This window comes from Sphaerodactylus townsendi, linkage group LG04 (assembly GCF_021028975.2).
Source record: "Sphaerodactylus townsendi isolate TG3544 linkage group LG04, MPM_Stown_v2.3, whole genome shotgun sequence".
Lineage (NCBI taxonomy): Eukaryota > Metazoa > Chordata > Lepidosauria > Squamata > Sphaerodactylidae > Sphaerodactylus > Sphaerodactylus townsendi.
The window spans coordinates 18,726,116-18,750,846 of NC_059428.1; the positions used below are offsets into that span (position 1 = coordinate 18,726,116).

A 24,731-nucleotide genomic window follows, 5' to 3' on the forward strand; every position below is an offset into this window, starting at 1 on the left:
TTCACAACAATCTGTATGATAGAGTGAGGGCAGAGGCGTAGCTCCAAGGGGACTGGGGGGTGCGCAGCGCACCGGGCGCGCCCCTGTGAGGGTGTGGCGAGGATGTGGCGGGGGGTTTCCAGGGCGGGACAGGACAGAGGATGCACCTATGCACTGGACGCTTTCCCCCTTGCTACGCCTCTGAGCGATGGTCCTATAATTATGCAGTAAATTTCATAGCACAGGCAGGATTGGAACCTGGGTTGGGGGAAGAGAGGGTGACTCTCCTATAGTTATACAGTGAACTTCATAGCACATCAGGGATGTGAACCCAAATGTGGGAGAGAGAGAGAGACTATAGTTGTGCTATGAACTTTATTTATTTATTTATTTATTTATTTATTTATTTATTTATTTATTTATTTATTTATTTATTTATTTATTTATTCAATTTCTATACACAGCCCGATCCCGAAATTTTCACGGGCATGATGAACAACCTAAAAAATCAAACAATATAAAGAGCCAAGGAGCCAAATCCATACTACGGTACACAAGGCCACACATGGAGGCTCCATCCTCAATTTAATGGCCAATCCAATAGAAACATCTTAAGAAACTCTGATAGAAACAGCGGTTAATAATTAATAAATAGAAATAAGCAAGAGGCGTCCAGAAAGAGCCTCAGAGGAGAAATTAACCTCCTACCAAGAGCGGGGAACGGTAGGGCCCCTCAATATCGAGAGGGACCCTGATGTAACTGGCATTAAAAGAGCAAAGAGCAATGAGGGGGCACTTCATAGTACAGTAGGGATTTGAACCTGAGCCTTTCCAGTACAACATCCCAACTGTACTGGCTTTGAGACTCTGAAGGGATAGATGTATCTTGATTTCTCCACTTTGTTGCAGGGTGGCAATTGAAATTGCCTGATACCGAATCAGACGGTTGTTCCACCCCAGGCAGTATTGTGTACTCCGACTGTCAGCAGCTCTTGGGTTTTCAGGCTGGGTTTTCCATACCCCCTACCATTTGATGCTTCATGTGGATGCCAGGAATAGAACCGGAGAATTTCTGCATGCCACTGACCACTGGGTCACACCCCCTCCCAATTACAGATCAGATGCTGGACGTCTCTGACAAGGATCTTAATAACGAAGCCCGCTTAGGGAAGGATCACAATGCTCATAGAGACTTAGCACCTTTCTTCCCTCGACTGCTAGTGTCTGGTGACTGATAAGGCAGAGTTTTGCAAGGAAGAGAGAAACTAATTTGCCATATCAGGATCAATCAAAGCAGACATGAGAGGGATTTGCCAGGAGGGAATTTCCCATGAGGACATTGTCCTGTCGTACGTACTTTGTTAAAAGAAAACTTTTCACAATTCAACCGGTGACCGAATTTTCCACATTAATTCGTTTGTCAATTGAAATTACAGTGGTGTAATATATGTAGTACAATGCCCATGCAATATGACGTGTGTCTGTTCGGTTGATACTGATAAGCACACTTCGAGTGTAATGTCAGCCTGTTTCAGAAGGAAATGTTAAGACTGTATTCCTTGGATGTGTGCCTTTACATGTCTAGACATACTTTGGTGACCATCTAATTTCAATCTAAATCCAGTTGGAATACATTTGAAAGTACTTGAAGGGCACAAGTAGCTTAATTCATGTGTATTTGTGTATAACATGTTATGGCTAGACCACTGTAGAAGGTCTGGGGTTGAAATGCATTTGGCATGTGGTTTTAGATCATCAGCCTTGTATTTGCTGTCAGAAGGGCCTGTTCTTAACACACACACACACACACACACACACACACACACACACACACACACACACACACACACACACACACACACACACACACACACACACACACACACACACACACACACACACCCCACTTGTAGATTTTGTCATAAAATATATTTAATCTGGTGCTATCTATCTGAGCCTTTGGGGGAGGGCGGTATATAAATATGATAAATAAAATAAATAAATTCTGTAATAGGGTATCCCATTTCAAGGTTGGGTATTTCCCCCCTCTGGTCTATCTAAGGTCTTCCAAACAGCCCAGGAGACACTGGATTTGTGTCTACACTCAGCACCAGTGGTGTACGGCCAAGGGACGGGGTAGGGTGCAATACACCAGGCGTGCGCCTGAGCGGGGGCATTCCAGGAGCATGGCGGGGGTGTTCCAGGGCATTCCAGGGGCAGGAAGGGTGGGGGCGCAGGCATGCCTTGGGCACAGCTCCCCCTTGCTCCGCCCCTGCTCCGCCCCCAATCAGAAACAGCTCCTCTGTTATAGGAGGATGCTAAACTTGGAACCCGCCAGAATTCTGTAACTGTCTCCCGTGGCAGTCATTTTGTAATGGCAAACATTAGCTGAAAACCAGTGAAAGGCACAGGGGGCCCAGGATGGGGGTGGGGATGACAATATTGTTCCAGTGGCCTGATGCCACTTGCAGAAACTCCTGGATGTGACATCACCATGCTGATTCGATACTCCAGGATTTGCCAAAACCATAGCATTTGGTCAGAGTTGCACAGTATCGCACTGGCAATGTGGTATCACTTCAAGGTATTTTTTTGTATGTGACATTGGTGCAACTCTCCTTTTCCCACTCTCAGTGCCCCTCTTAACTGTGGAAGCTAGAAAAGATGGAGGATGGGAGGTGAGAAACCTGGTCTCCTTGGTGGCGAACCTTTGGCACTCCAGATTTTATGGACTACAATTCCCATCAGCCAATTGGCCATGCTGGCAGGGGCTGATGGGAATTGTAGTCCATAACATCTGGAGTGCCAAAGGTTCGCCACCACTGTGGTACCCATAATTTGTTCTCAACATTCCAAGCATACTCATAGGCTCAAGCAAGGTTGAAGCCCTCTGATTTAGGCTATAAGGGTCAAGGTGGGAGAACAGTCTTCAAATACCCTGTATGTGCCATCAGCTCCATCAGGGATGCCAGCCTCCAGGTGGGATCTGGGGGATCCCCTGGAATTACAATTACAATTAATATCAGTCCCCAGAACTGGTTTGAATATTTTCAAAGTCTATTTGAAGGAGATAATGAATCAGCCTTACAGAATGACCTGACAGTACTCAATCAAGTAGCCTTGGCCCACAGTCTCAGTCTCAGAAATCAGACTATTAATTGCTCAGCTGAAATTGCTTTCAAATCCGCACCTGTGCCAAGATCTAGTATGCCCCAGATTTTTTATGAAAGCATTTTCGGACTGGGTCAGGCCCCACACTTTTGGCCTCTCTCTATTGTTTACTATGGTTGATAGTTTCAGAGCAGTACTGTCCCGGGATCTTGGTGTAAAAGCAATAGCATAACACCATTGTATTCAAAGGAGGTGACCACATGTCACGGCCGGCTAATTACAGACCCATTAGTCTTTTTATCTGTCTCATTGGTAAACTTTATGCCAGAGCAACCACCCTATCTGTTGAAATAGAAGCTTTGTACATGATTTGATAGAGGGAAAAGATCGATTTCACCCCGAGCAAATAGGGTTTAAAAAAGGCTGCTCTACGCTTGACCACTGTATGATTCTTAACCTCCTGTTATTAAAATACAAAAAAAGGGCGCGATCTAAGATCTTTGCTGCCTTTTTGGACCTGACAAGTGCCTTTGACTCAGTTGTTAGAGAGTTGCTATGGCTTAAGCTAGCAGAGATGGGAATTACAACTCATCTGCAGGCTACAGAGATCAGCTCCCCTGAGGAAGATGGATGCTTTGGAGGATGGACTCTATGGCATGGTATCCTTCTAAGGTCCCTGTTCTCCCTATACTCCATCCCCAAATCGCCCAAGCTGGAGACGGCAACCCAACCCCTCTTCCCCCCACCAAAGGTCAAGGGGAAACTGTCAACCCTAAGTTCCATTGACATGGTTGCCATATTCACACACATACTCTAAATGACTGATTAGCAGTATGAGGCCGTCAGGCACATTTGAGGGCCATTTTACCAGACTCTTCCCCAAGAATCAACATTCGCTCGCAGACAGCTGTTTTATTCCTGTTTTCTAGGGAGCATCACAGCGCCATGACTGGCGTCAACAACTCTTTAGCTAAATATTTCTCTCTCTCTCTCTGTAACAACATAGCCCACTTACCAACCAGTTCTAAGCTTAACATTTGTTGGGTTGTTGTTGATACAAAAACATGGGATTTCTGGCTTCCCTCCAACGGCGCTGTTAAATCTCTCATCAAGTAGTCGGTCAGCCCAGCCTATTCTAGTAATAATGTATGTTGCTGTACGACTCCACCATGGAGTGAACGAAGTGTGGATTCCAGAGGGAACAAATAAAGAAATGTGGGAAGGTCCTGAGTTTTTATCCCCAACATTAATGAGATCTGAATCCAGACATTAAGGAGATTCAGAACTTTTTGGAGGAATTGCACCTGCCCATGTTCAGAAAATATTTATTCTGGAGGAATCACCTACAACTGAATATTCCTTAGCTGGTTGCACAGGGGGCACAAACTATGGCCCACATGTTAAGCGTCTGTATTTCTTGGTCCAAAACGGTGGAGATCTTGTGAGATCTTGTGCTCATCCTAAACATAAGAAGCATCATTAGAGCAGAACAAACAACATTTAGCTAGATTATGAATTTGTGGCCTTGTCCTTCCCCAGAAGAATGGTGAGAGCTTGTGCCTGCAACTGTTCACACCATTGAAGGCACTGATGGTGGAAAGTGCCATCAAGTCATAGCCCATTTTGGACAACCCTGTAAGATTGACAAGGCAGGAGATGAACAAGGTGGTTTGCCATTGCTGGCCTCTGCATAGCAACCCTGGAATTCCTTGGGGACCTCCCATCCAGGACCAGTCTTGCCAAGATCTGATAAAGTTGGGCTAATGGGAACCATCCAGGTCTGGGCAGTGAGGATGTTACACTGCCTTAATTTTCAAATTCCAAGTATTAGACAGTGCAGGAAATTAATGCATCGGGTACACCCATATGCCTTAAAAGACTAATAAATTTTTGACAGCAGAGTCCATTTTTTCAGGTACATTTTTTCTACCAGAGAAATGAAGAAGAAGAAGAAGAAGAAGAAGAAGAAGAAGAAGAAGAAGAAGAAGAAGAAGAAGAAGAAGAAGAAGAAGAAGAAGAAGAAGAAGAAGAAGAAGAAGAGGTTGGATTTATGTCCCCCCTTTCTCTCCTGCAGGAGACTCAAAGGGGCTGACAATCTCCTTGCCCTTCCCCCCTCACAACAAACACCCTGTGAGGTAGGTGGGGGAGCTGAGGGGAAGCTCAAAGCTGTGACTAGCCCAAAGGTCCCACTTGGCTAGGCATGTGTGGGAGTGTACAGGCTAATCTGAATTCCCCAGATAAACCTCCACAGCTCAGGCGGCAGAGCTGGGACTCAAACCCGGTTCCTCCAGATTAGATACACGAGGTCTTAACCTCCTACGCCACTGCTGCTCACTCAAATGGGACAATAACTTAGGCTTAGGGCGTATGATTTGCACATAGAAATTCAGGAAGCATCTCTAGGTTAAGGATCCCAGGTAGAAGGCTTGAGAACAATCGGTGGAGATTCCGAAGCTCTTTGCCAGTCAGGGTAGATGGTACCGAGCTAGCTGGATCAACAGACTTGGCGTCTCCATATGTCCTAGGCTGCAAAAACTAGACATGAGACTGATTAGCCTGGCCCAGCCAAGTCAGGCCTGCCTGCCTACCTGTCTACCTATCAATCTATTACTATCAAGCTGTACTCCATAGGACAGGGGTGTCAAACATGGGGCCCACAGACCACACTTGACTCCTTGAGATTTATCAGGCCTTTAAGCCAGCTAAGGAGCGCCCCCCCACCCCCAATGTGGACTCACCAGGCTAGATTGGGAATGGGGGGGGTCATCTCAGCTGGTTCGCTAGCCTAATAAGCCCTCTAAAGGAATTCTGATCTGGGAGGCCTACTGCAAGGTCACTAGCTAAGGCAGCCCTACCTGCCCTCCCCCCCAAAAAGAATGCTGATGGGGGGGGGCGGTTCACCAGCAAGGCAGCCTGGCCCAATCAAGTCACATTTACATCCATCCCTCATAACAAATGAGATCGACATCACTTCCATGGGGTTTTCAATGGTTTTGTCATTGCCTACCTCTGTGTAGCAACCTTGGATTTCCTTGGTGGTGTCCCATCCAAGTATTAACCAGTGCCGATCCTGATTATCTTCCAAGATATGATGAGACTGGTCTAGCCAGGGTCATCCAGAGCAGGGCAATTTGTTCCTGTCGTTGATAACCAACTTAATGGTAACCACATAGGCAGTGGTGGGATCCAAAAATTTTAGTAACAGGTTCCCATGGTGGTAAGATTCAAACTGTGGCATAGCACCAATGGGGCTGGGCAGGGCATGACGGGGGCATGGCCAGGCATTCTGGGGGTGGGGCATTTCCACCTGGAGCAGGGCGCTGTAGCTTAAGGATGCAGCCGCTCTTGCCTTGAGTCACTTGGGCGGGGGAAAGCAGAATGCCTTGAAGCGCGGCAGGCTGCCATGCACGCCGGTGCACCTCCTGCTAGACTGCTTCAAGTTCTGCGCGCTACTGCTGAGAGGAGGGGCGTAACTAAGGCAAAAATTACATGGCAAAATTACCAATTAGTTACCCCCTCTTGGCACACACAAATAATTAGTAACCTACTCTTGGGAACCTGTGAGAACCTGCTGGATCCCACCTCTGCACATAGGGTTTTCAAGGGCAGAGGTGGACAGAGATGGTTTGCCCATTGCCTACCTCCAGTGGCATAGTGACCAGGGGGAAGGGGGGTGTCTTGCACCGGGCTCATGATGGTGGAGGGGGTGGGGTGGCATGGGTGTTCTGGGGCGGGGCATGGCAGGGGTGCAGTTCCCCCTTGCTACTTCTCCCTGCCTCTGTATAGCAGCCATGGATTTCCTTGGTAATCTCCAATCCAAATATTGACCAGGGGTGGTCACTCTAGAGCCATGGTGGTGAACCTTTTGCACTCCAGATGTTATGGACTACAATTCCCATCAGCCCCTTCCAGAATGGCCAATTGGCCATTGCAGTCCATAACATCTGGAGTGCAAAAGGTTCGCCACCACTGCTTTAGAGACTTATGCAGTTCCTGATGGACCTTCACCCATGACTCAAAGGTTACACTCAGCTCAGTGGGTCACCCATTTGGCACACCTCCTATGATCTGATGTGTGATCTGAGTAATTTGTTTTGTAAGCGTGTCTTGTTTCTAACCTAGTTTACATGTGTTTTCACGGTAATCTCTTCTGATCTCTGCTTCTCAAGCTATGATTTGATTAACTAATGAATGAATTTATGTTTGCCGAGGAAAGCTGTTTCTCAGAGACGGTAGGAAGGGAACGCTTGGCCTCACGCTTTCTCATTTGTTCTGCCTAAGTGCTCTTTCCTTCCCAGTTTGCTGAGGTTTAAAACATTGTTTTGTCTGTAATGAAAGGCATAAATCATGACGGGAGCAAGGAAGATAACCTAATCTTGATGAATTTCTGGGAACCCTGCGTCTGCTTCGGGGTTCTGCTCCACTGTTAGTGAATATACCCAGCCAGATCCACATGATTTATTGCAAATAAAAACGAGTTAATGGTTTGGAGCTTTTGATTCTTTTTAAGATTGTTGTTTACAGTGCCCGGAAGGAACTGGGAAACAGCACAGGGTGATCAGCGGGATTCACACACACACACCCGGATTGATTCCCTAACAAATCAAATATTTGCCATCACACGCAGAATTAACTCGCTAGTCATTTTGCCCCTCACTCAACAGGGAGACAGCAACCCAGTGTTTTTGATTAAAAGGGATACAGATAAAAATAACTGTTGCAGAAAATAGGAAGTATTCCTTTTTATGCAGAGGCAAACACACAACAACATACATCTTACTATCCTACAGACTTTTAGAAACTGACCTTTTTATCCATCCATCCATCCATCTATCCATCTATCCATCCATCCATCTATCTACCTATCTATCTGTATGCTTTTTTAGCCCACACTATACCCAAAGGTCTCAGAGCAGGCTACAATGGAAGATGAAGGAAGGAAGGAAGGAAGGAAGGAAGGAAGGAAGGAAGGAAGGAAGGAAGGAAGGAAGGAAGGAAGGAAGGAAGGAAGGAAGGAAGGAAGGAAGGAAGGAAGGAAGGAAGGAAGGAAGGAAGGAAGGAAGGAAGGAAGGACGGAAGGACGGACGGACGGACGGACGGACGGACGGACGGACGGACGGACACTGTGGGCGGGCAGAAGGTCTCCAGGTTAAATCTCTGGCATCTGTAACTAAAAGGATCAAGATGTGAAAGATCCAAGACCCTGGAGACCTACTCCTAGTCTACGTAGGCATTACTGACCTTGAAGGACTAGAGGTCTGATTCCATAAAGGCAGATTCACGAGTTATGGGAAATACTTATAATCAACTGGGTTTAGGAACAGAAACAAAAAGCAAAAAAGAGAAAATAAGATGCAAATTAAAAAAATACTAAGAAACAATAAAGCTTCTGAAAAAATACAGTGTGTATATTGGGGGCCAGTTCCACCTCAGCGCAAAAGCAAAACACTAGTGTAGCATGGATTAAAACAGAGCAGGTACAACAGTAGCAACAAAACGTCCTTAATAGATTCAGGACGTTGAGCTCTAAAGTTGTTGCATGCTACTAAGGCATCATTCAGATAATGATTTGTGCCCACAGGCATAGGGCAATCTTGCTTCCCTTTCAGAAGAAATGGCTGGCTTGGAAACATTTTTGGGTGCCATTAATGATGCTGCAAACATTTTCATAGTGCTTTCAGTTTTGTAAATCACTTACATTTCTTTGGTGTACCCTACAACGGCCCTGTAGGGTAGTCCAGTGTTGTTATAATGCTGTAGGGCTTGAAGTGAGAGAAGCGTTTCTCTAAGGCCACCTAGCAAAGACAAAATGTGAAGCCAGGACATCATGAATAACAGCATCAGAAGAGCTCTGCCGGCTCTCATTGGTTGTCCATCCAGCCCAGCACCCTGTTTTACACAGTGGCCAACCAGTTACTCTAGAACAGAGGTCTGCAACCTGCGGCTCTCCAGTTGTTCATGGACTACAAATCCCATCAGCCCCTGCCAGCATGGCCAATTGGCAGGAGCTGATGGGAATTGTAGCCCATGAACATCTGGAGAGCCGCAGGTTGCAGACCCCTGCTCTAGAACATAGGTGTCAAACTTGCACCTCTCCAAATGCTGGCAGGGGATGATGGGAACTGTAGTCCATAACATCTGGAGGGCCACAGGTTGCAGACCCCTGTGCTCTAGAAGGCTAACAAAACATAGAGGCCAAGTCCTCTTTTCCTGATGGCTTCTGCTTGCACTGGCATTCAAAGATTTATTGCCTTTGGGTGTGGAAGTTCCCTTTGGTCATCCTAATATAGGGGTGGCCAACCTATGGTGCTCCAGATGTTCATGGACTACAATTCCCATTGGGCCCATGCAATTGGCCATGCTGGGGCTGATGGGAATTGTAGTCCATGAACATCTGGAGCACCATAGGTTGGCAACCCTTATCCTAATAGTTATTTTTAATGAGAATTTTTTTATTTATTTTACACGTCTAAATAGCACATACATAGAAATATAAAGAAAAGATCCCGATCTAGTCCCCCTCCCCCTATAATAATGATACTAAATGAAACAAAATGAAAAAAGACATACATACACAAACACCTACTCATCTATATGGTGACTTCCAGCTACCTCACTAAGGATCCAAGCATAAATCTAACTCCATGCTTATAATTAACACCGACATTTTTTTCACTTTTAGTTCTTCTTATAGTCTTAATCCAATACACTGTTTTCATTGAAGTCTCTAATTCTGCCATTGTTTCTCTGATTGTATATGTTTTCAATAAGTAGTCTGCAAAGGATTCCGGTCTTTCAGAAAATTGCTTGTCTCCTATAACCGCAATCAGCCTCGCCATCTCTGCGTACTCTGTGACTTTCAAGATCCAGTCTTGTTTTGTCAGAATGTTGTTTTCCTTCCATTTGTATGCATATAAAATCCTTGCTGCGGTTGTCATATATACAGAGAGCAACACAGGGCACAAGGAAGAAGTCCAAGTGCAGAGAACTATGGATTTTGGAGCTCCGCTTATCAGAAAAATTGACCCTTTGGGGCAAGTTCGTGGGACTATGCAAAGTTTCGTTCCCAGACACAGAGGATTGATTTGATGAGATTATACTAGAGGCTATGACTCGATGAGTTTGGGACAGTGCTGATGAGATTGAAACAAAGAAACTCAGGAAGCTCATTGACTCTTAATAGTTGGCCAGGTGGTTTCAAGGATTAAGTTAATGTTAGGAAAAAGGACGCAGAGCTGTACGGGAGGTTCGCTGATGAGATTAATTGCAAGCTCAATGTAAGACTGGGTCAGGTGTGTGCTCTCAAGGCTAGGCTGTTGATCATATGCTGGGAGTGCTTTGATTGTGTGTTCCTGCATGGCAGGGAGTTGGTCTTGATGGCCCTTGAGGTCTCTATGGAGGTCTCTATGCTCTGCTATGGAGCAGCAGTGGCGTAGGAGGTTAAGAGCTCGTGTATCTAATCTGGAGGAACCGGGTCTGATTCCCAGCTCTGCCGCCTGAGCTGTGGAGGCTTATCTGGGGAATTCAGATTAGCCTGTACATTCCCACACACGTCAGCTGGGTGACCTTGGGCACTAGTCACAGCTTCTCGGAGCTCTCTCAGCCCCACCTACCGCACAGGGTGTTTGTTGTGAGCGAGAAGGGCAAGGAGATTGTAAGCCCCTTTGAGTCTCCTGCAGGAGAGAAAGGGGGGATATAAATCCAAACTCCTCCTCCTCCTCCTCCTCCTCCTCCTCTTCTTCTTCTTCCTCTTCCTCTTCCTCTTCCTCCTCCTCTTCCTCTTCTTCTTCTTCTTCTTCTTCTTCCAACTCTATGGCCCCTTCCGCACATGAAGAAGAATGCACTTTCAATCCCCTTCCAATGCACTTTGCAGCTTTGCTGGAATAGCAAAATCCACTTGCAAGCAATTCTGAAAGTGGATTGAAGGTGCATTATTCTGCATGTGTGGAAGAGGCCCAGATATTATTGGCTGTGCCTTTAGGCAGTGGTGGGATTCAGCCGGTTTGCACCACTTTGGCAGAACCAGTTCTTAAAATGGTTCTTGTAAACAACCAATTGTTAAATTATTTGAATCCCACCACCGGAACCAGTTGTTAAATTATTTGAATCCCACCACTGCCCCTAAGCATTGTCTGAAGCTCTGCATTCCTAATTCGGGAGGGGAAAAAATGATGTCATGTGTCAGGGGACCCTCTTGATATCAACGGTGAATCAAAATGCTTCATTAGTGACCTGGCTATGGAGAATTACATTCTCCCGGAGTAAAGGATCATCCCAGATACTTCCCTCTCCCCTTGCATAAGCCCCGGAGTCCCAAATGGGTTGAGAAACTATCCCTCAAATTTCACCCACCTGGATGTCTTAGACTTAGAGCTTTCAGTACTGAACAAGAATTAAAACTAATTTCAAATCCTGTAATTATGTCTTTAGCTAGCTAATCAGTAGGCTGCTTAATCCGCTTTTTGAGCTGTTACGCAACACCTATTAGATAGGAAAAATATCTTCCTTCACCTTATTTTGAAGGTTAGTTATACTTTTTTGTACTGATGACTGTGGCAGGCCATTTCAGCTAATCTGAGGATTTTTTTAAAATACGGAAGTTTAATACTGATCCTTAAACTATATATTGGCCTGTGAAAGGCAGACAGAAGGACCTGCTTGTAGTCGACCCACGCGGTCAGCGTAAGAACGAGACGAGACGCGGAGATAACATCTGGTGGAGATCGCCAGCAGCGGGAGACCGGAGGTCCGTGTTCCTAGCGAGTCTCCCGTCTGCCGGTTCCTGGCACCTTTTATTGTTATCCTATTGGGGGCGTGTGGGAGGGAGGACCGGGGGGAGTTCCGGGAGAGCGGGAGGTCGGGAGATCATCATGTGATGCATGATCTCATCTGGCTACGTGCGGAGAGGAGCGTAAGCGTCTGAGCCTAATCCTCACCTGGGGGCAAGACCATTGTCCCTGCGCCCGGTGATTGAGCCAGGCAGTTCATGACCCGTGACTCATGGGGGGATGAGGAGTGGGGGTGCGGTGCGACCAGCAAGGCCGTAGGTCCGTTGGCGTCCCAACGTTCTACCACGGTGCTGCTGGGTCAGCAGTGCATTACTACACCTCCTCCTCCTCCTCCTCCTCCTCCTCCTCCTCCTTCTTCTTCTTCTTCTTCTTCTTCTTCTTCTTCTTCTTCTTCTTCTTCTTCTTCTTCTTCTTCTTCTTCTTCTTCTTCTTCGGGTGGAATCTATGCTATTGTGCCCCACTGGATCCCTGCACCTTTAGAAGACTTTTTGTGGTTTTCAAAGGGGGGGGGGGACCACACTAATAAATATGTCAATGACTGAGTTTTGAAAAGGTCCCCAGGTAGGGTGCAAGGCAGGAAGCTAAGTTGAGGCATGGACAGTTTCCTTTCCCACATCTCCAAGCATCAGGGACTGAGAGTCCAACCATGGACTCTCGGTGACAAGGAGGCAATCCTGAGGATCTCACTACAAGAGATCAACGACCAATTTAAAACAAAGCAGGGACGGGGGGATAGCTTCAACCATGCACCATCAAGGGAAATTTAGCTTCACTTGAGGATATGTTACTCAGCTGGATGTAGTATTCGGCCTGGTTAAGCAATAATACTTAGCAGGGGTTAGAAATGACTTCTGCCATGCACCATTAAAGGAGATGATATCATGGTGGGTGGGGAATCTGCAAAAATTGGCACCTTCTTACCACGTGGTACAGCCAATGTCTTGTGGTTGCAATCTGTCCAAATCTCTATGCTGGGGATAATTAAGAAAGGAATTGATAATAAAACTGCAAGGATTGTCATGCCCTTATATAAAGCAGTGGTGCGACCGCACTTGGAGTACTGTGTTCAGTTCTGGTCGCCACATCTCAAAAAGGATATCGAAGAGATAGAAAAAGTGCAGAGAAGGTCAACGAGGATGATTGAAGGATTAGAGCACCTTCCTTATGAGGAGAGGCTGCAGCGTTTGGGGCTCTTTAGTTTGGAGAGGAGACGTCTGAGGGGGGATATGATTGAAGTCTATAAAATTATGCATGGGGTAGAAAATGTTGACAGAGAGAAAGTTTTCTCTCTTTCTCACAATACTAGAACCAGGGTTGGTTTTTTCCCATATAAACTGGAAAAATGCATGTTCAGGTCATAGTAAGGAGAGAACATTCCTGGATATGCTAAATGACTGTGGCTTAGAGCAGATGGTTGTAGAACCAACCAGGGGAGATGTGATCCTAGATCTAATTCTATGTGGGACCCAGGACCTGGTGCGGGAAGTCAGTGTTGTTGAGCCGATAGGGAACAGCGACCACAATGCTGTCAGATTCAGTATCTCTGCATGCGAACAAGTGACAACTACTAATGTAGTTACATTTGCCTTCAGAAAGGGAAATTTCTCAAAGATGAGGGGGGATAGTGCGCAGGAAGCTGAAAGGGAAAATCAAGAGAGTCAAAAATGTCCAAGATGCTTGGAGGTTATTTAAAAACACAGTCACAAAAGCTCAGCTGGAATGTGTTCCACTTGAGTTAGGAAAGGCAGCCCAGTCCAAAAGAAAGCCACCATGGTTAACAAAGGGGGTCAAGGAAATTATCAGGAAAAAAAGCTGTCTTTTAGAAAATGGAAGTCCAACTTAACTGATAAAGAATACCAGAGAGAACACAAATGGTGACAAAGAGAAGCAAGTTAGCTGTAAGGGAGGCAAAAAAAAAGGATTATGAGGAACACATGGCTGTGAACATCAAAACCAGCAACAAACAGTTCTTCAAGTACATCAAAAGCAGGAAGCCAGCAAGGGAGGCGGTAGGCCCGTTAGATGACAAAGGAACAAAGGGTGTGCTAAAAGATGACAGGGAGATTGCAGAAAAGCTGAATGAATTCTTTGCATCTGTCTTCACCCAAGAGGAGGTGAGGAAAATTCCTGCACCTGGACCAAGCGTCGTAGGAGGCGGATCCGAGGAACTAACAAAGAGATAGTGATAGACAAGGAAGAAGTTCTGGCAGCCATTGATAAACTAAATGTTACCAAATCCCTGGCCCAGATTGCATTCACCCAAGAGTTCTTAAAGAGCTCAAGCATGAAATTGCTGATCTTCTCACTTTAATATGCAACTTATCCTTGAAATCAGGCTCCATCCCTGAAGACTGGAAGATGGCCAATGTCACACCAATCTTTAAGAAAGGATCTAAGGTGGGACGGGCAAATTACAGGCCAGTCAGTTTGACATCTGTTCCTGGTAAATTAGTAGAATCTGTCATTAAAGATAAAATTATAAAACATGTAGAAAAGCAAGACCTGCTGAGAAAGAGTCAGCATGGCTTTTGCAGAGGCAAATCCTGTCTTACAAACTTACTAGAGTTCTTTGAGGATGTAAACAGGCATGTGGATAAGGGGGAACCAGTGGACATTGTCTACTTGGATTTCCAAAAGGCTTTTGACAAAGTTCCTCACCAGAGACTATTGAGAAAACTCAGCAATGAAGGAATAAGAGGGGAAGTCCTCCTATGGATTAAAAACTGGTTGAGAAACAGGAAGCAAAGAGTGGGTGTAAATGGGAAATTCTCACAATGGAGAGATGTAGGGAGTGGTGTCCCCCAGGATCCGTATTGGGACCAGTGCTCTTTAACCTATTCATAAATGACCTGGAAGTAAGGGTGGGTAGCGCGGTGGCCAAGTTTGCAGATGATACCAAATTATGTAGGGTGGTGAGAACCGCAAAGGATTGCGAAGAGCTCCAAGCGGACCTTGATAAATTAGGTGAATGGGTTAAGAAATGGCAAATGCAGTTCAATGTAGCAAAATGACAAGTGATGCACATAGGGGCAAAAAAAATCCAAACTTCACATACATGCTACAGGGGTCAGTGCTATCAGTCACAGACCAGGAAAGGGATTTGGGCGTCTTAGTTGACAGTTCCATGGGAATGTCAACTCAATGTATGGCAGCTGTGAAAAAAAGGCAAACTCTATGCTGGGGATAATTAGGAAAGGAATTGAGAATAAAACTGCAAAGATTGTCATGCCCTTATATAAAGCTGTGGTGCGACCGCACTTGGAGTACTGTGTTCAGTTCTGGTCGCCACATCTCAAAAAGGATATTGAAGAGATAGAAAAAGTGCAGAGAAGGGCGACGAGGATGATTGAGGGACTGCAGCACCTTCCTTATGAGGAAAGGCTGCAGCGTTTGGGACTCTTTAGTTTGGAGAGGAGACGTCTGAGGGGGGATATGAGTGAAGTCTATAAAATTATGCATGGGGTAGAAAATGTTGACAGAGAGAAATTTTTCTCTCTTTCTCCCTGTCTAGAACCAGGGGGCATTCATTGAAAATGCTGGGGGAAAAGAATTAGAACTAATAAAAGGGAAACACTTCTTCCATAGCGTGTGATTGGTGTTTGGAATATGCTGCCACAGGAGGTGGTGATGGCCACTAACCTGGATAGCTTTAAAAGGGCTTGGACAGATTTATGGAGGAAAGTGATTTATGGCTGCAATCTTGATCCTCTTTGATCTGAGATTGCAAATGCCTTAACAGTCCAGGTGCTTTCGGGAGCAGCAGCACAGAAGGCCATTGCTTTCACATCCTACATGTGAACTCCCAAAGGCACCTGGTGGGCCACTACGAGTAGCAGAGAGCTGGACTAGATGGACTCTGGTCTGATCCAGCTGGCTTGTTCTTATGTTCTTATGTTCTTATGTTCAGGGGGCATACATTGAAAATGCTGGGGAAGAATTAGGACTAATAAAAGGAAACACTTCTTCACGCAACGTGTGATTGGTGTTTGGAATATGCTGCCACAGGAGGCGGTGATGGCCACTAACCTGCATAGCTTTAAAAAGGGCTTGGACAGATTTATGGAGGAGAAGTCGATCTATGGCTACCAATCTTGATCCTCCCCTTGATCTCAGATTGCAAATGCCTTAGCAGACCAAGGTGCTTTCGGGGAGCAACAGCCACAGAAGGCCGTTGCTTTCACATCCTGCAGGTGAGCTCCCAAAGGCACCTGGTGGGCCACTGCGAGTAGCAGAGAGCTGGACTAGGTGGACTCTGGTCTGATCCAGCAGGCTAGTTCTTACATTCTTATGTTCTTAAACAGTGAGCCCTGGCAGTCTTTAAGCAGCAGCTAAACAAACACTGGTCTGGGAGGCTTTTCACTGATCCTGCATTGAGCAAGGAGTTGGACTAGATGGCCTGTATCGCCCCTTCCAACTCTATGGTTCTACTCTCTTAATTCCCTCTTGCTGGGTGACCATGGGGCAGTCACACTCGGTCAGCCTTGACTCTGACAAGCGTTTGGATGGGAGACCTCCAAGGAATCGCAGGGGCAGGCCACCGCTGAATATCTCTTGACTTGAAAACCCTACGGGTTCGCCATTCATCAGCTGTGACTTGATGGCAAAAAAGAAAAGAAAAGCCACAAAGCTTTGCAAATCTTCACGACATGTGAAGCCTCTTCCTAAAATTACGATACTTTGAAGATAAGTTTCCAAACAAGTGCGTTCTGACCAAATGTCACGCTGGACTAAATTGGGTTTCTCTTAAAGGTGTCCCTGGACTTCTGCTAAATGCATCCCTATGATCCTCCTTGATCTGAGATTGCAAATGCCTTAGCAGACCAGGTGCTTGGGAGCAGCAGCAGCAGAAGGCCATTGCTTTCACATCCTGCATGTGAGCTCCCAAAGGCACCTGGTGGGCCACTGAGAGTAGCAGAGAGCTGGACTAGATGGACTCTGGTCTGATCCAGCAGGCTAGTTCTTATGTTCGTATGTTCTTAGTGCAACTTGTTGTGGGTCTTTCAACTCACTAAGACGCTGACCTGGATGGTCCAGGCTAGTTTGATCTTGTCAAAACAGAGAAGCTAAGCAAGGTTGGCCTTGATGAGTATTTAGATGGGAGACCACCAAGGAAATCCAGGGTTGCTACACCGAGGAAGTCAATGGAAAACCGCCTGTCTGTCTCTTGTCTCTTGTCTAGAATGGACTACAGTTCCCATCATCCCCTGCCAGCATGATGCTGGCAGGGGATGATAAGAGTGAATCCTGTATCATCTGGAGGAGCTGGTTGTTTGACACCCGTGCCCTACAGGGATGCCATAACTTTACTGTGACTGTGGCAGTACTTTTAACCCGCCGAGGATATAAAATACAGAAGAAACGGAGGCGCTGAAGAGGTGCACCGCAGCGCAATGGATTCTCACAGCATGTCGCGATGATAAATATAGCCACTGCAAAGAACTCTGTGCTGCTGATCGCTGGGCTGGGGAAAAAGTTAACCAGAGACTTTGATGGCCTTCGGAGTCTTTTAGAGCTCACCGCAGGTGCGGGGATTTACTGACCATTTAATGAGCTACAGTGAAGATTTCTCACTCCGAATGCCTCCCGATCTTCAGGAATAGCCTGTGTTGGTTACGTTGTTGCTGCACCGTCCTGTTCCGAGTTTGCAAGTGTGAGAGACTGTTAATTGTTTTCTTGTGGGCACAAGTGCCACGTGCTCTCCGTGCCTGGGGCTCGGGCCATGCTGTGACTGGTAACAGAATTCAATATTGGCCTGTCCATTAGGGTGTAGAGACGATTTACGAATTCATTTCCAAAGGAACATGGTTCCATAACGGCTTATTTGGTGCAATGTGACATGTGACTGTCTTCTAGATAGCTGTGGCCCCATCCGGATGACAAACTTAGCTTAGCCTGAGGATATGTTACTCAGCTGAATGCAGTATTCAGCCTGGTTAAGTCACAGGACTTAGCATCCCACTGGAAATTTTAAGAAGGGTTTGGATTTATACCCTGGCTTTCTCTCCTGTAAGGAAGAAGAAGAGTTTGGGTTTACTATTCCCCTTGCTACATATAAGGAGACTCAAAGGGACTGACTGACTGACTGACTGACTGACTGACTGACTGACTGACTGACTGGCCCAGCTGACTGGCTGACTGACTGGCCAATGGCTAGAAATTTCCCTTCCCTCCCTCACAACAAACGCACCCACATGAAGTGCAAGTTAGGGCTGAGAGGCTCCAAGGGCGACTTCGGCGGGCTATTCTTAAGTACTTAGCCTTGGCCCACAGTGCTTAGGAGGTGCACAAGCTAATCCCTGGTTCCATCAGATAAGCCTCCACAAGCTCAAGGGTGATGGCAGGAGCAGGGGAATCAAGAGCCTGGTTCTCCGGTTAGAGTGCACCTGCATCTTGGCAGCTCCACCTGCACCACGCTGGCTGCAGCTTGAGGAGACTCAAGATGGCTTACAAACTCTCCTTTGCCACTTCCCCTCCACCTCCTTTTTTTAGGAGTAAGAATTGGGCTGGGGACTGTGAGCTATCCAAGGTCACCCAGCCCAGGCTTCATGTATGGAGAGGAGTGGAGTAAGCAAATCCCAATTCCACCCAGTTTAGAGTCCCACCACTCCTGGGAAAGAGGGCGGGGGCTTGAACCCAAGTTCTCAAATTGCGGTCTACTGCTCTTAACCACTAAATCCCGCTGTAGCTCTGGAAGGTGCTTCATACTCCTTACCTCAGTAACTATCCCATCTCACTTTATTTATCTATTTAGACTCCACTTTTCTTCGCCATAGCAACCTGAATTTCCCATCTTAGACTGAGCTGCTCAGGTCTTGGAAGCTAAGGAGGGTCAGCTAAGGTCCCACTTGGGACTTGGATAGGAACCACCAAGGAAAATGGGGGAGGTTGCTATGAGGAGGATGTTTTACAGTGTTGGAGTAACTGCTTCTGCTCTTCTCTTGCCTGGAACACTCTGTGGACATGGTTGTCAGGAGTTGGTTGCCAATTGGGAGGCAAGATTTCTTTTTCTTTCTGGTGACCCCATGGTATTAAAGCAGTTTACAATATTTGTTCATCCCGCTTATGAGATGGGTGAGGAGCTGAGAAGAGTGGCCGGGCCAAGCGTTCCTCCGGCTTTCATGCCTGATAGGTGACAGGAGGCAACGGTGGCTAAAGTAGGAGAGGTTAGGCTTCGTGTATCCTAATCTGGAGGAACCCGGGTTTTGATTCCCTGCTCTGCACGCCTGAGCTGTGGAGACTTATCTTGAATTCAGATTTGCCTGTGCACTCCCACACATGCCAGCAGGGGGGACCTGGCAGGCTGGCGTCACAGCTTCGGAGCTCGTCTCGGCCCCTACCACCTCACAGGGGTGTTTGTTGTGAGGGGAAGAGACAGGAGATTATAAGCCCCTTTGGAGTCTCCTACAGGAGAAGAAAGGGATATCAAATCAAACTCCTCCTTCCTTCTTCCTTCCTTCTTCTTCAACTGGCCCTGGCCTAGCCTTTAATGCTTTGGCTTCTTGAACCTGCGAGTCTTCTAGATCCCTAGTCTGACACTACTGTAGCACTACCGCACCCTGGTTGTTATGACTACGCCACCCTGTGTAGTCATAGTTTCCCTGCAAATGCTGAGAGGAACTTTTCAAGAGTTTTTCCATCTTAAAAAACTTATACGCTGTTTTCTCTTTTTTTGGATCCCGCTTAGGTTTGACTACAGATTTTATTCTGCTTGTATTTGATTTAGGCACAAGATTTTAAAACAGAGAGCCATCAAATAAAACTTTCCAAGCACGGCGAGCTGAGATAGAAATCATTTCCAGGAGACAGTAGTACAAAGAAAGAAAGCTCACTTGAAGTTATTTTTTTAAAAATAATAATAAAAGAAAGCAGACTATGTTCCTGTCTGTGGTACGTTACAAGAAATTGCAAACATGGAAAATGATTCATCAGGGTACGTACCATTAGGTTACCATCCTTGTTTCCCATAGGAACCAACCTTGGAGAGAGTCCACAGAAGGCCAACTGTACCAGAAGAGGCAAGCAGGCTTTCAGCTTCTGCCTTCCCTTTCTAGTGCCTGGTTCTCAGAGGTACACTGCCTCAAGAAGAAGAAGAAGAAGAAGAAGAAGCAGCAGCAGCAGCAGCAGCAGCAGCAGCAGCAGCAGCAGCAGCAGAAGAAGAGTTGGATTTATATCCCCCCTTTCTCTCCTCTAAGGAGACTCAAAGGGGCTGACAATCTCCTCCTGCCCTTCCCCCCTCACAACAAACACCCTGTGAGGTGGGTGGGGCTGAGAGAGCTCCGAGAAGCTGTGACTAGCCCAAGGTCACCCAGCTGGCATGTGTGGGAGTGTACAGGCTAATCTGAATTCCACAGATAAGCCTCCACAACTGAGGCGCAGAGCGGGGAATCAAACCCGGTTCCTCCCAGATTAGAGTACACCTGCTCTGTAACCACTATGTCACTGCTGTGAACACAGAGCCTTCCATTTACTTTTCATAGTGTTGAGGAACCATTGAGCATTCCATGTATTTTGTGTATAACCCCCCCCTTTATATAAACCATCTGAAGTAGATGTTTATCACACATCTTGTGGCAGTGGAAGTTCCCACAAGTATGGGATTCATTATTGTGAAAGAACAAGCTTTATTTTTGAACCGATGCGAAAATTCAAATACTCTAGGGAAACCAAAAAGCAAGAAACTAGAACGATTGAAGAAAGATGGCGTGAAGTGAAGTCTACTTCCAACACTTGCGAAAGGAGGGACCCATGCAAATCCAAGATTATTGGGGGGGAGAGGAGGAGGGAACAGGTGTGGGCATCGAGGTAAATCGAATGTCTATACGGAATCTTAGGAGTTCCAGCTGGGGGGCTGCACATGGTATTTGCAGTTAGGAAAGGAGGTGAAGTAAATAAAACTGCACGAAATTTATTATGCCCTTATATACAAAGAAGCACAAATGGAGTCGCACGACCACACTTGGAGTACTGTGTTCTGAGGGTTCTGAGTCCACCCCACATCCTCAAAAAAGAGATATGTGAAGAGATAGAAAAAAAGTGCAAGAGAGGGGCAGCAACGAGGATGATTGAGGGACTGGAGCACCTTCCTTATAGAGGAAAGGCTGCAGCGTTTGGGACTCTTTAGTTTGGAGAGGAAGCGTCCTGAGGGATATGATTGGGAAGTCCTATAAAAAAAATTGTGCATGGGAGTGAAAAATGTTGACCCAAGAGAGAATTTTCTCTCTTTCATACAGCAATGCACTAGAACCAGGGGGGGCATTCCATTGAAAATGCTGGGGAAGGGTGAAGAATTAGAGACTAATACAGAAGGAAACACTGCCTTTACTGGCAGCGACGGGTTGGAGTTGGTGTTGGAGATATGCTACTAACTGCCACGGAGGCTGGTGATGGCCACTAAACATAGCATAGCTTTAAAAGGGCTTGGACAGACTATGGAGGAGAGTCGATTTATGGCTGCCAATCTTGATCCTCTTTGATCTGCAGAGATTTGCAAATGCCTTAACAGTCCCAAAAGGTGCTCAAGGGGCAACGGCAGCATGAAGAGGCCATTTGCTTTCCACATCCTACGTATATGAACTCCCGAGGCACCTGGTGGAGGCCACTCTTTGGTAGCAGAGGAAGCTGTGGACTAGATGGATACGTCTGGTCTGGAGATCCAAACAGGCATTGTTCTTATAGTTCTTATGTTCTTATGCCACGAACAAAAAAAGCCCTCTGCCCGCGGTTTGTGCCTTTACATGGCTATGCTCAGAATGGAGTTGACCCAGAAAAGGGAGGTGGATTAATTAATTTATATGTGCTGGTTTACAAAGGCGTGGTTGTGAATCGTTTAAGCATTGTTTTAATGTATTTTAATGTATTTAATGAACTTTGTAATGCATTTTTTTAATGTTTCAAATGTCTCCAGTTTAGTAAGATAAATGCCTCTTTTTCTGCTTTTCTACTAACTCTGTAGTTTATAATGCCAATAAAGGCTTTTGGAATTTGGAATTGGTGGAGACTCCAGAGCTTGCAGAGCTCATGTAGGACTTTGGAGGACGAGGAACAAGGCTACTAGACTTTTTTTTTTATGATTGAGTATAAGCCCTTAACACCTTATATGCTAAAAGAGTAACTGCAATGTTGTTTAGGGAACTACTGGGAGGAAGGTAGTTGTTTATTTTTTGCTATGTTGTGAAATGTTGGAGTTTATTGTTTCAGGGGTTTCTTTTTGTAGTGGTTGTAATGGGTGAGAATTACTCACTAAGAGCCTTCATCATGTTGAATTCCACTGTTCATCAAGCCCTTGGAGGTCTTCAGGGAGCCAACCCACTTGCAAGAAAGAAGGAATTAGGACTTGGCAGTATCAGTAGACTGTAAATGGGACTTGAAAATGCAACCTGAACAGGACCTTGAAGTGTGATGTTAAATGTTGATGTTGTTTGATGTTATAAACAGAAAGTAAAACCATTTTGTTTTTTAAAATTGTTGTTGCCAGCTCATTTAAGTTCTGCCCCACAGAACCCACAAGAAGCTGAGGTTACATTTTGCACTGTGTTCTCTGTAGACACCTCTGACAGCATAAATCATGGCTGTGCAGGAATTGGGCAGCTTATGAATCACTTTGCTACAATGCATCATGAGTCCAAAGGGAATGTATTGTCAAAGGCTTTCCACAAGTAGAATGGCCTTGCTGGCAACTGTGTGTGGAGTTTTCTGGGCTGTGTGGTTGCGGTCTGGTAGTTTTTACTCCTAAGGTTTTGCCTGCATCTATGGCTGGCATCTTCATCTTCATAGGCCACAGAAGGGAAAAAATTTTTTTTCTGTTATCAGTTTCTTTAATTCAGATCTCTTAAGGTGAATTAAGTAAATCTTATTCTCAAATGGTGAACTGTGCAAAAACTCTGACTCGAAGAATGAATTGCATTTTTGTTTTCTACCCTGTCTTTTCTTGACAGCACTTGACAGCACTCTCCGTAAGGTGCCAAGCTGTTTACATTTCTTTAGCTTGCGTTATTTGTAAAAAGTCTGGCTGCAAAGAAAAATCTGGCTATTTTAGCACTTCTAACCTGGAGCATAATGCTTCCTCCTCCCTTTCGATGTACACTGGTGGGTTGCCATGTCCTGCCCTGGAGATGAGGCTCAAATAACAAGAATATTAATGTAATCAATGTGTTATTGCACAGAGCTGTGATGTTTCTTGGGAGGGGGGTGGGATCCCAGCACAGAAATAAGGAGCTCCAGAAGGGATGTTTTGCACCTATAGAAATGGTTTTTCAGGGGCTGGGGCAAGGCGATGTGGGGATTGTGGGTTGGTTTGAGAGTTACTGGAAACAATGGGGGAGAAGTGACAACCAAGGAAACTAAAGCCAACAGCATTTCCCCTCCCCCAATGGCCACCACATACACAGAATACACAAAGAACAAGAAATATCTCCAAAAGATGGTGTTTTTATGGTGTTTTTATGCAGACACGTTAAGACAATGTTTTGAAGGGGGAAAAGTGATGGCACTAAATGCTCTCTCAGTAGAGTCACGCCGCACACACACCTTACAGTGCACACACGCTTACACACTTTCTGTGGCCTCTGTTGGAAATGTCAAGAAATCTTTTTTAAACATGTGGTGGACTCGTAAAAAGTCCAAAAGTACTGGCTGGATGAACATGCAATAATGGCAACAATTCCGAAGATCAAATTTCCACTTGCTGTTAAGACAATATTATTGGGTATCCTTACTGAGGATTTTCCAAAGGAACTATGTCTGTATTTGCTAACAGCAGCCTAACTAACAGCGGCAACCAGTTGGAAAGCCAAAAGAACTCCAAAGAAATCTGAGAGGGAAAAGTAAAGAAAGTTTGTGTCACAATGGTTCCGGGTGGGTTTTCCGGGCTCTATTATTGTAGTAGCATTAGTCTGAGGTGGATCTTGTTCCTAACGTTTCGCCTGCATCTGGGGCTGGCATCTTCAGAGGGAAGACTGTTACACAGAGGGAAGTCTGGACACAGTGATACACCTCTGAAGATGCCAGCCCTGGCATCGCCAGTCAAGCGAAACGTCAAAACTAAGGTCCATAATCCCTGACCCACCTGAAAGCACCAGAAACCGAAAAACCACAAGCCAGTTGAATCCAGCCGTGAAAGCCTTCGACAATACATTTGTCACAACGGCTGAACTAACAAATCTTGTAAACAGACAGTCAAAACATGAGACTGATGAGAAGTGGGAATTGTATTGTTATATGTTGCTGAATCAATTACTTAGAAAGAAATAATACCAGTGGAGATTAAAATTAGATTCAGAGAACCTAAGTGAACAGGTTAATTTGTTATTCATATGATAGCAATCAAGGCTGTAAGTAATTATTTATTTGATATATGCCAGTGGGTGTTAACTGAATAGCAGAATGTTAGGTAAAATAACATCATGTCTATATTTTATTAAACATTAAGATCTGTTTTATTGATATGTCGCTTGTTATAAGGTTTGACGTTTTTTCTGTTTTTTTAGTGTTTTTATATGGATCAAAACTAATTAAAATATATATATTTTAAAAAGTTATTCCCTCACTTCCTGGAAATCCATTTCAGGACAAACACAAACTCTGCGGCCATTTCAGTACTTTCCTTCATGAAAACTAGATGAATAATGCAATGACAGTGCTTTTTAAAAATATATATATGTTGGAAAAAAAACCAGAAAAACAATTTGTTGGAGCCCAGAGTGGGGAGTAAATTGCAGAGGGATGGGGCTCGATAGACCTTGTGGGCATCAGGTGATGCTCTCAGGAAAGGGAGAGAACTAAACATATGTGCACTTAAGACTCCTCACTCAAATCCAGGGCATGGAAATCAATTAAATAATATTTGGGGATTTG

General features: G+C 45.5%; 1 protein-coding gene across 1 annotated transcript in view; it reads left to right on the forward strand.

Annotated features, from left to right (window-relative positions):
• The window catches only part of MTNR1B (melatonin receptor 1B), a 62,929-nt gene that overhangs the window by 35,417 nt on the left and 2,781 nt on the right, over positions 1 to 24,731 (forward strand).